General features: G+C 35.7%; 1 long non-coding RNA gene across 1 annotated transcript; it reads left to right on the top strand.

The window, feature by feature from the left end:
- Window positions 1-905: 905 nt before the first annotated feature.
- LOC146995201 (uncharacterized) lies at window positions 906-12,790 on the top strand. The gene is made up of 2 exons (XR_015043713.1): window positions 906-1,042; window positions 12,645-12,790. It is a non-coding gene; the product is annotated as an uncharacterized LOC146995201 (long non-coding RNA).
- The last annotated feature ends 268 nt before the right edge of the window (window positions 12,791-13,058 follow it).

Raw genomic sequence — 13,058 nt, 5'->3', positions numbered from 1 at the left:
CCTGTAATTAAACCTCACCGGCGAATAATAACAGGCACGTAAAACTATGGCCGAACGTAGTAACACAGGCTGAAAGCAATGATGTGGTTCAAGGCAGAACAAGCTGTACTGAAAACTTCTGAGCTCTTCTACAGAAGGGACTGTTAACCAGAGAACAGGGGCTCCATTACCTAGCTGACATGATGTCTGCCCTTACACGGATTAAAGCCCCTGACTCCAGAAGCTATTTATTATGACTAAGCAGAATAAGTTTACAGTGGCATACAAGGCCTTCAAGAATATAAGTAACATAGTCATAAAAGACCCTAAAGAAAGCATGTTACAAGTAGTACCTATAGCATTCAAACAATAAACCGAGTATACTTTCATAATTTATACTGAAAATACGAAATACTTTCAAAACTGAGTCCAACTAATTTAAATAAAAACTATAGTACAAACAAAATATAATACATCCATTACTGCATTATACACAATTAATATCAATTAGATTCACAAATTCAAGAAACCATTCAATTTAGAAAAAAAAATGCATAAAGATAAACTAAGACAATAATAAACTGCCAAATAAAATTTTTTCATATGAATTCAGAATTAAGAACCAATAACTTTGATACCTGAACAATATTATCATAAAATACACTGAACCTGAGATATTATTACAATGCAAAACATAAATTTGGTTTAAAAACAAAACCACTCCAAGTAATATAAAAACTCTACATCAGGTTTGTTGGCAACGCGATAGAAATACACACTGTAAAAAAAACCTCGAAGTTTACAGACAAAAGTCTTGTATAGTTACAGAAATGCGAACAATTACGAAGGAAATACCTGTAACGAACACAGAACCAAACGAAACTGTAAACTCTACAGGAGTTTTTCAAGAAGTTTTGCTTGGATTTTGTCCGTAGCGTGTGATCACGTGGCTTAAAACGGCTGAGAGAGAAGAACCAATCAGGAAGAAGGTGGAAAAACAGCGTCTTAGCGGGAGAGTTCAACGATAGTCGCCATGTTAGCCATTATTTTTGCTATGGTCGAGGTAAGTTCGAAATAGTGTTTGACGTGTATTTTACTAATTTTATGTAATGTATTTGTTATGTTCTTTACACTATCTATAATTAAATTCTTTTAATGTTTAGCTTATAATTCTAATGCTCCTAAATAAACCTGTGTTGAATTATTGTTAGAGTTCAAATCACAGAGCTTGTGTTCCATTTAGTAAAATAACAACTTTTATTCGTTACATCTGCAGGTGTCTGCAGTTAAACTGCCCATATTTATAAACAGAAACAAATTTGTTAATATGTTAGTTTAAAAACAAATAAGCTTAATATTAATGTTCTATCTATAGTCTAATAATTTCTCATGTTAAATATTTATGTATCTTTTAAAACATATCGCGTTAGAATACTCATATTTTTCATTCTGTTGACAGATGTAACATTATTATTCCATACATGTTATCATTAATCCCAGCGTGAACTGCTTTAGAATATTTTTCAGAGCATTATTACACTATGTATGTTATTATTAATCTCAACGAAAAAGAAAAAATAACTGTAATATATTTAAAAAATTCGACAAAATAACTTAACATACATTAAAAATGGAATATCATTTCATTAATACATGCGATAAGTTCGCCTTAAAAGATTATACAGTCGGATAGCAATTACATATTTGTAAAAGTATTCAATGTATATTATTTTTTGTGTTAAAGATAGTTTTAATCCAGGACAGTCTTTACCAACTTATAAAGCATCTATTAAGTTACATTATAACCAACATTTACAAAAGGCAATCGAAATGCCGTGACTTTGACATATTTTTAACTATGATGTAACATACTAGGAACATTAAAGAAAAAAATTCTATTTTTTCCTTTATGCTTGTTGAAAAGTAAAATATTAATAAAATGGTACAACATTCATTCTAGTACTTACAATGTAAATTTACATATAAATTTTGGTGCAAAGTTCATTATAAAATGCATTTGCTAATATTTAATAGTTATAGCATTCAATATCAAATCATGGAAATATTAGTAATGATACGTCAGTTGCATATATTAATTTCAATACTCAGCTCAATGCCAAATTTCTTCTATATCTGAGATAACATGTATTTTTTGAGAATAATTCTTTTGTGTCGTCTTTTCATTTAAAAATCTCTTTGAGATATATTTTAATGTGAATTATTTTCAAAATTATCCTCATTAGAATGAATGTTGTTCTCTTTATTATGTTTGAAACTGCCGTTACGCTAAAAAATATATTCAGAAAACTATTTATTGCTGAATGTTTAAAATAAGTTCTACTGCTCCTTTTTGACAAAGAGTATCCATTTGAATTGCAGTTGGTTTTAATTAATCGTTGGTTGTATTTTTAAGAACTACTTGATAAAATTCACAAATTAGTTCAATCTATGAGTTCATCTGAAAAACCTAAAATTTTTATTCCAATTCTGTCATGTGTATATATTTCAAGAATGAAAAAGAATTACAAATTCACTATCCAACCATACTGAGTAATATGTTGTTGATATAGCCAAACTTAAAATGACCCATTTTAAAACCAGATTAAATAAATCATCGCGTATTTTCGGTCATCGAATTTCTTTGGCGTTAAAAGTGTCATAGATTTAGTAAATCCAAGGGTCAAGGTAAGCTCAAATATTTTTTTTCATAGTTCATATTTGCTAAGTTATAAATTTTGCTGATGCAAAAGTTATGTAACTTATGCAAACATATGCTTAGAGTATTTGAACTAGTGTTGAAAAATCACTGGAATTTAAAATGTAATTGACAGTATGCCTTAATGCTTGTTTTGGTAAAAGCATATTTATGGGTGCCCCTTGGCAAAATTTGGCGATTTTTGGCAGTACATGGATACCGAGTTTGTGCAATTCTTTGACCATGTTATTTTGGCTTGTGTAGCGACGATTTGTGTGCCAAAAACGAAGACAGATTGCACATACTCGGTATCCATGTACACATCGACCTATTTTCACTTAAAAAAAAATCTGTGAATTGTACAAACTTGGCATCGCGCACTCCCTTAACTTTATCCATGTACACATCGACCTATTTTCACTTAAGAAAACATCAGAGAATTGCACAAACTTGCGCTCCCTTGATAATACAGGGAGCACCCTTCAATATACTCTAACTGCTGTTTTTCATAAATTAAAACATTTTAGGCATTTAAGATATCTTCCTGTAAGTTACAACTAAATAAATGACTCTTAAGCATAAAAATTTCAAATTTTTATGCTTAAGAGTAGAAGGAGTTATACACTTTTTAAATAACAGTGTCAGAAAAATATACTTTTTAAAATATGTAAACCATTGTTTGAAGTATAGAAAAACCTTCCTTAGCAACTATACCTCTTTAAGTGATTATGTCAAGTATTCTGGTGATACAAACATTGATATTAATTATCACTGAGAATCATGCTTTGTGAAGTAACCACCTCCATTAAATATCAAAATTGTACAAAATTATGGAAAAGTTATAGAGTGGTTTTACTGTATACTTAAAGTATATCATATCACTGTTAGATATTGATGATGTAAAAGATATTATCTAATCATAAATATTTCAAGCATTAAATAGCTTAGTGTAAGTCAATAAGTTTTCAGATTCTGACTTTGTACCCTGTCTTTCACTATGTAATATTTTTCTAGCAACTGTGTTAAGTACCAGTAAGTAAGTTTCTGTCTTAAATACCACTTAATGTAATCAGGTATCATCTGTTCTGTCTGTAAAACTTAATCGTAATAAGTGAACAAATGAATATCTGTAAAACTAAAGATGACACTCTATGTAAAAAATACAAGTATTAAAATGTCTATGAGAGGAACATTTAAAATATTAAATCCACGATCAATTTTTGCGACATCTAAGATAGAAAATACCCAAACTGACTAGTTAATTCAGAGGATGAATGCATGTAACATCATTGTTCATGTGTTTGTTAATTGTGTAAGTACTGAAGTTCATGCATTAATTGTTGATAACTATATTATTGGCCTTATATATATATACTTGCATTTCAAAATTTTGTATATTTTGCCAGTGAGCTAAGTATTAAATGCTGTTACGTATAAGTTCATATTATGTGGAAAAGTAGTTTTTGATCTAACACTTTCTGCAAATTTTTTAATGTTGATCATCAAGCTTAAAGCATATGGCTGAAATTACCAGTATTAACCATAATTTAATTATTCTCCTGTTTCAGCGTTTCTCAAACTTTTTTCGAATAGAGATTATGTGAATTATCATAATTTGTGAATCATCTTGCTGCTGTTCCCTTCGAAAGCAATTTTTTAGCATATATTACTACTAGTACACTTATAGTTTAATCTATACTGTTAAAATCTGTGTGCCTCTGTCTGTTTGTGTGTTTGTAACATTATCTCCTCGGGAACGGCTGGGTGTAGAGCTTAGCGGAAGGTACCGTTGGATTCAGAATGCCCGTGGCTCGCCGGATTGACCATCGGCATCTTCGTGCGACTTTAATTAGCCGAGATATTAATTAAAAACTGATTTTCTCCCTACATTTCCCTACGTTTTGCACTTTCTTTCACGGGTTTCCCCTATTTTAGGGATTTGGCCGAGTGCCAAATTCGTTTTTCTCGAATATCTGCGGAACGGCTCCGAGTTGCGATTCGAAACGCATATCCCCGTATTCGAAAAAAATCAACGAAACCATCGATACCGGTCCCATCTTCGTACGACAATAATCGGCGGAGTTATTAATTAAAAACTGCGAAAACGTTATTTCATTTTTCGGAGTGGCAACCGTCTCGGAATTAGCTGAGATAAAATTGCTTTTTCGAAAGCGCCGGGGGGATGACAATTGCTTCCGCTCGAGATTTGTGCTGCCGAAAGGTCACGTGTCAATTTCTTTTTTCTTAAATATCTATGGAACGGCGCTGAGTTGGAATTCGAGGCAGGTGTCTGCGGATTCCAAAAAATTCTACGAATCCAATGATACCATTCTCATCTTCGTAGGACGTTAATCAGCTGAGATATTAATTAAAAACTGTGAAAACGCTAATTTTCGGGCTCATTTTTCCGATTGCAACAGTTTCTTGAATCGCCGCAGATACAAATCAAGGTTATATTCTAAAGTTGAATAAAGCACGCGATTGCATGTTACCTAACTGTATTTTAAAAATATTTCGTTAATGTAGGCATTTTAAATAAACAGCTGCTTTTCACAATTTTTTTTTAATTTCAGGTTAGGATGATTGTCACGTTAATTCTTTTATTGATATTGAATAAAAGTTCTTATATTACATTAAATTTAAATGATGACGTTCTTGAAGTTGTACAACTTTAATCAGCTGGGATATTAATTAAAAAATCTGAAAAAGCTATTTTTTAAAAATATGTTGTTATTTTTTTAATAATAAATTTGATTTTTTGGAATAATATATTTTTTTATGTTGTTAGATACGTGCACTTAATTTAGATATTATCTTTTAATGCAAATGATATTTTAAATAAGTTCGCACCAATAAAAATTAAATTCACACTTTTTTTTTTTTTTTTTAAGATTAAAGATTTTTCTTTGCTCCTTTGAGATGGTATACGGTAACTTTCGAATCCCGGTGAGCAGGCAGGCTACACTCATGTTTTTTGTGATTTTACGCATATCTGTTGTGTATGCAGTGTCTTCTGGATGCATAAATGAATAAAGCTGAACTCTGGTAGTTCGGTCCTAATTTCGAATCCCGGCGAACGGGCTGGGTCCATGGGTGTTTGCGTGATTTTACGCATGTGCCTCGTGTACGCAGCATCTTCTGGATGCATAAGTGAATAAAGCGGCCGAAATTCGCTCAAAACCTCTGATTACTGGTAGTTCGGTCCAACTTTCGAATCCAAGCGACCGTGTTGGCTCAATGTGTGTTTTCGGGATTTTTCGCATGTGTAACGTGTATGCGGTATCTTCTGCATGCATACTTGAATAAGGCGGGAGCAGCCCGCGCGAAACTACAGAACACTGGTAGTTCGGTCCAACTTTCGAATTCCGGGGTACTGTACATAAAATTTGGTCGCATACGTGAATACAGCGCGCGGATACCGGGTAAAACCGCTGAACACTGGTAGTTCGGTCAAACATTCGAATCTCTGCGAGCGGGCTGGCTGCATGGGTGTTTTCCTGATTTTCCGCATGTGTATAGTGTATAAAGTGATTTCTGGATGCATATGTGATAAAAGTGGGCGCAGCCTGCTCAAAACCTCTTAACGCTGGTAGTTCGATCCAACTTTCGGTGTCGGCGAACGAGCTGGCTCCCCGGGTGTTTTCTTGCTTTAACTCATGTGTATCGTTTATGCAGTATCCTCTCCATGCTTATGTGTATAAAGCGGGCGCAGCCCGCTCCACAAAATCGCTGAACACTGGTATTTCGGTCCTACTTTCGAATTCCGGGGTACTGTATATAAAATTTGGATGCATACGTGAATACAGCGCGCGGATACCGGGTAAAACCGCTGAACACTGGTAGTTCGCTCAAACTTTCGAATCTCGGCGAGCGGGCTGGCTGCATGGGTGTTTTCGTGATTGTTCGCATGTGTATCGTTTATAAAGTATCTCATGGATGCATACGTGAATAAAGCGGGCACAGAATACTGGTAATGCGGTTCTGGTAATGCGGTAATTTCGAATCCCGACGAACTGGCTGGCTCCATGGGTGTTTTCGTGATTTTACGCATGTGTATAGTGTATGGAGTATCTTCTGGGTGTATATGTGAATAAAGCGGGCAGAGCCCGCGCAAAGCCACATAACACTGGTAATTCGGTCCAACTTTCGAATACCGGCGAACAGGCAGGCTCCATGTTTGTTTTCGTGATTTTACGCATGTGTATCGTTTATGCACCATCTTCAGCATGCATACGTGAATAAAGCGGGCACAGCACGCGCAAAATCGCTGAAAAATTGTATTTCGGTCCAACTTTCGAATCGGCAGCGGGCTGGCTGGAGGGGTGTTTTCGTGATTTTACGCATGTGTACGGTGTACGCAGTATCTTTTGCATGCACACGTGAACACTGTTTTGGGCGGGCTCCCGCCCAAAAGCGCTGAACACTGGTATTTCGGTCCAAATTTCGAATACCCGCGAAAGGGCTGGAAGCATGGGTGTTTTCGTGATTTTCCGCATATGTATAGTGTATGCGGTAACTTCTGGATGCATAGGTGAAAAAAGCGGGGGAAGCCCGCGGAATGCCGCTAAAAAATGGTAGTTCGGTTCAACTTTTCAATACCGGCCAAATTTAACATAGGATATCTTTTAAAAACGAACAATGATAAGCGGGCTTCAGCCCGCTCAGCTGGCGGGCTTGCCCGCTAGTCAATACTGTTAAAATCTGTGTGCCTCTGTCTGTTTGTGTGTTTGTAACATCATCTCCTCGGGAACGGCTGGGTGTAGAGCTTAGCGGAAGGTACCGTTGGATTCAGAATGCCCGTGGCTCGCCGGATTGACCATCGGCATCTTCGTGCGACTTTAATTAGCCGAGATATTAATTAAAAACTGATTTTCTCCCTACATTTCCCTACGTTTTGCACTTTCTTTCACGGGTTTCCCCTATTTTAGGGATTTGGCCGAGTGCCAAATTCGTTTTTCTCGAATATCTTCGGAACGGCTCCGAGTTGCGATTCGAAACGCATATCCCCGTATTCGAAAAAAATCAACGAATCCATCGATACCGGTCCCATCTTCGTACGACAATAATCGGCGGAGTTATTAATTAAAAACTGCGAAAACGTTATTTCATTTTTCGGAGTGGCAACCGTCTCGGAATTAGCTGAGATAAAATTGCTTTTTCGAAAGCGCCGGGGGGATGACAATTGCTTCCGCTCGAGATTTGTGCTGGCGAAAGGTCACGTGTCAATTTCTTTTTTCTTAAATATCTATGGAACGGCGCTGAGTTGGAATTCGAGGCAGGTGTCTGCGGATTCCAAAAAATTCTACGAATCCAATGATACCATTCTCATCTTCGTAGGACGTTAATCAGCTGAGATATTAATTAAAAACTGTGAAAACGCTAATTTTCGGGCTCATTTTTCCGATTGCAACAGTTTCTTGAATCGCCGCAGATACAAATCAAGGTTATATTCTAAAGTTGAATAAAGCACGCGATTGCTACCTAACTGTATTTTAAAAATATTTCGTTAATGTAGGCATTTTAAATAAACAGCTGCTTTTCACAATTTTTTTTTAATTTCAGGTTAGGATGATTGTCACGTTAATTCTTTTATTGATATTGAATAAAAGTTCTTATATTACATTAAATTTAAATGATGACGTTCTTGAAGTTGTACAACTTTAATCAGCTGGGATATTAATTAAAAAATCTGAAAAAGCTATTTTTTAAAAATATGTTGTTATTTTTTTAATAATAAATTTGATTTTTTGGAATAATATATTTTTTTATGTTGTTAGATACGTGCACTTAATTTAGATATTATCTTTTAATGCAAATGATATTTTAAATAAGTTCGCACCAATAAAAATTAAATTCACACTTTTTTTTTTTTTTTTAAGATTAAAGATTTTTCTTTGCTCCTTTGAGATGGTATACGGTAACTTTCGAATCCCGGTGAGCAGGCAGGCTACACTCATGTTTTTTGTGATTTTACGCATATCTGTTGTGTATGCAGTGTCTTCTGGATGCATAAATGAATAAAGCTGAACTCTGGTAGTTCGGTCCTAATTTCGAATCCCGGCGAACGGGCTGGGTCCATGGGTGTTTGCGTGATTTTACGCATGTGCCTCGTGTACGCAGCATCTTCTGGATGCATAAGTGAATAAAGCGGCCGAAATTCGCTCAAAACCTCTGATTACTGGTAGTTCGGTCCAACTTTCGAATCCAAGCGACCGTGTTGGCTCAATGTGTGTTTTCGGGATTTTTCGCATGTGTAACGTGTATGCGGTATCTTCTGCATGCATACTTGAATAAAGCGGGCAAAACTACAGAACACTGGTAGTTCGGTCCAACTTTCGAATTCCGGGGTACTGTACATAAAATTTGGTCGCATACGTGAATACAGCGCGCGGATACCGGGTAAAACCGCTGAACACTGGTAGTTCGGTCAAACATTCGAATCTCTGCGAGCGGGCTGGCTGCATGGGTGTTTTCCTGATTTTCCGCATGTGTATAGTGTATAAAGTGATTTCTGGATGCCGCTAAAATATGGTAGTTCGGTTCAACTTTTCAATACCGGCCAAATTTAACATAGGATATCTTTTAAAAACGAACAATGATAAGCGGGCTTCAGCCCGCTCAGCTGGCGGGCTTGCCCGCTAGTCTATACTATTAAAATCTGTGCGCGTCTGTCTGTGTGTTTGTGTGTTTGTAACATCATCTTCTCCGGAACGGCTGGGTGTAGAGCTTAGCGGAAGGTACCGTTGGATTCAGAATTCCCGTGGCTCGCCATATTGACCATCGGCATCTTCGTGCTACTTTAATTAGCTGAGATATTAATTAAAAACTGATTTTTCCCCTACATTTCCCTACGTTTTGCACTTTTTTCACTGATGTTCCCTAATTTAGGGATTTGGCGGCGTGCCAAATTCTTTTTTCTCGAATATCTCCGGAACGGCGCCGAGTTCGAATTCGAAACGCATATCGTCGGATGCTAAAAAAATCAACGAATCCATCGATACCGGTCCCATCTTCGTACGACAAAAAGCGGCGGAGTTATTAATTAAAATTTGCGTAAACGTTACTTCATTTTTCGGAGTGGCAACTGTCTCGGAATTAGATGAGATAAAAATACTTTCTCGAAAGCGACGGGGGGGGGGGGGGAAACAGCTGGCTTCCGCTGCAATGTTGTGTTGGCGAAAAGGTCACGTGCCAAATTCTTTTTTCTTAAATATCTCTGGAACGGCGCTGAGTTGGAATTCGAGACAGGTATCTTCGGATTCGAAAAAATTCTGCGAATCCATCGATACCATTCTCATCTTCGTACGACTTTAATCAGCTGAGATATTAATTAAAAACTGAAAACGCTAATTTCTGGCTAAGTGCCAAATTCTTTTTTCCTATTGCAACAGTTTCTTGAATCGCCGCAGATAAAAATCAAGGTTATATTCTGAGGTTAAATAAAGCACGCGATTGCATGTTACCTCACTGTATGTTGAAAATATTTCGTTAATGTCAGCATTTTAAATTAACATTTTTCGTTTCAAGTTAGTATAAATGCCACGATATGTTATTGCCACGTTAATTCTTTTATTGATATTGAGTAAAAGTTGTATATTATATTATATTTAAATGATGACGTTCTTGAAGTTGCACAATTTTAATCAGCTGAGATATTAATTAAAAAATCTGAAAGGGCTATTATTTTTAAAATATATTATTAATTTTGGCATAATAAATTATTTTTTTCGAGTAATATATTTTTTTGATGGCTTTAGATACGTCCACTTAATTTACATATCCTCTTTGAATTTAAATGGTATTGTAAATTATTTCGCGGCAAAATTAATAATTATTTTTTTTACAATTAAAATGTAATTGAATATTAGCTTTATACGAATAGAGAATATTTCTTAAACTCAAATTTCATTCCTTGCAGCAATGGCGCGAGAGAATTATTTAAAATTTAATTTAACTATATTCTTGTGAAACAATATTTTTGTAATTTTGTGCGTATTCTGTTAAAGTATAAAAAAATGAATTTTCATAACGAATCTACTCTTGGAATATTAAACCCTAAAATATTAGTGATTATATTTCGTACAACGGCCCATTAGCGGCTGAGTCGCTGAACACTGGTAGTTCGGTCCAACTTTCGAATCCCGGCCCATGGACTGCCTGCATGGGCGTTTTCGTGCTTTTCCACATCTGTCTCGTGTATGCAGGGTATTGGGGACGCATACGTTAATAAAGCGGCCGCAGCCCGAGCAAAACCACTGAACACTGCGTAAACGTTACTTCATTTTTCGGACCAACTTTCCGACTTTTTTTTCAGTTCGGACCAACTTTCGAATCCCGGCGAGCGGGCTGGCAGCATGGGTGTTTTCGTGATTTTACGCAACTGTATCGTGTATGGAGTATCTTCCTAATGAATACGTGAATATAGCGGGCCCAGCCCGCGCAAGATGCTGAAAACTGGTAGTTCGGTCCAACTTTCGAATCCCCGCAAGCGGGCTGACTGCATGTGTGTTTTCGAGATTTTCTGCATTTCTAGCGTTTATAAAGCATCCTGTGGATGCAAACGTGAATAAGGCGGGCGCAGAACACTGGTAGTTCTATTCAAATTTCGAAAACAGTCGAATATGCTGGCTGCATGGGTGTTTTCGTGATTTTACGCATGTGTATCGAGTACGCAGTATCTTCTCCTTGCATATGTGAATAAAGCGAGCGCAGTCCGCGCAAATCCGCTGAACACTGGTAGTTCGGTCCAACTTTCGAATTCCGGCGAGCGGGCTGCTTCCATGGGTGTTTTCGTGATTCTTCGCATGTGTATCGTGTATGCAGTATCTTTTGGATGCATACGTGAATAAAGCGGGCGCAGCCCCCGCAAAACAGCGGAATACTGGTAGTTTCGTCCAACTTTTTAATTCCGGCGAACGGGCTGGCTCCATGGGTGTTTTCATGCTTTTACGCATGTGTATCGTTTATGCAGTATTTTCTCCATGCATATATGAAGAAAGCGGGTGCAGCCCGAGATAAAACGCTGAACACTGGTAGTTCGGTCCAAATTTCGAATACCGGCGAAATTAAGCCAGTTGCTCTTAAAATGTCCTCCACAAAGGCATCACACCCCTTATACTAGTGGGCTTCAGCCCGCTCAGCTGGCGGGCTTGCCCGCTAGTATATAATTAAAATCCGTTATATTTCATAATTAAGTCCATTGAAGAAAAGTTATATTTCTAATATTTCAAGATTATTAATGAGAAGGATGATTTGTAATTCTTGCATGGCTCTTCTATATTTGGATATATGATGGTAAGACCACAGTCTTAGTGGATATATGATAGTATATTTGGATATATGGTGGTAAGTACCACAGTTATAGTGCTTTAAATCCATCTTTTACTGCTAAGACTGAGTGGGAAGTCTGTAAGTAGGGTAACCAATAATAAATTTCATAAAATGTCTATCTTACGAGAAAAGGTGATAGATGATTGTCATATGTAACTTTTTAAACTCTGAGATTTTTCAACTAAATTTTTTTGTCTCCTTTGGAAACTTCGGAGGACCATGAGGGCAAGCTGTATGATCCACAGATTGAGAAGTGCTACCTTAGTACATTTCAATTTCTAGAGAAATTAATCTTAAAAAAATCTGATCATTATTAAAACTACTTTACAGATTTATTTTATATTACAAATAAATATAGTAAATATCTAATAAACCTCAAATTATTTTCTGCAAAATGAATTATTTAAATTTGTACTGTTTTTGCTTCAAAAATGGATGATACATGCAATTTATGATTTCATGAAAGGACCAAAAGGAATCTTGTTTGCAATTTAATTATTTAATTTAAAAAAGATTTAAATCATTTGGAATATGTGCAAGTGCATGCAATTATTATGAAGAGATTCTAAATTAAAATGTCACATAACAAATTTAGAATATGTTATGTACTTCTAACGAATGTGATTTTTTCTTTATTTAGGAGCCATGCTTTGAATCCTAAGAAGAAGAGGACTGCACCTTCACAAGAATAATTAAAAATAACAATAATATAAATTTTACCTATTTTTTTATTTTATTTTCCTTTTGGATAGTTTTCAAATAAAAATAAACCTATTTTTGTTTCTATATTCTGTGTATTGGAATAAAGAGTCGAAATCCATTGCAATATCCAATATTTTCAAAATATGATATTTTTTGAGATAAAATATATGATTATGGAATATTACGTTAAAATGAAATGGTTCCTTATGTAACCTGTATGTTACACTAAAAGGCTTCATCGAATACTTGTAAAGTAATGAGCAAATACTAAGTTAATATCTTGTGTGAATGAATATTATCTTACAGAATTTTTTATTCCATAAAAGTCTATCTAAAAATATAATTTTGTTGA

This window comes from Stegodyphus dumicola, chromosome 10, assembly GCF_044657685.1.
Source record: "Stegodyphus dumicola isolate Sdum_Otavi_A_Nest chromosome 10, ASM4465768v1".
In the NCBI taxonomy this organism is placed as follows: domain Eukaryota; kingdom Metazoa; phylum Arthropoda; class Arachnida; order Araneae; family Eresidae; genus Stegodyphus; species Stegodyphus dumicola.
Note: the sequence above shows the minus strand (reverse complement) of the source record. Positions and strands in the feature narration are given on the sequence as shown.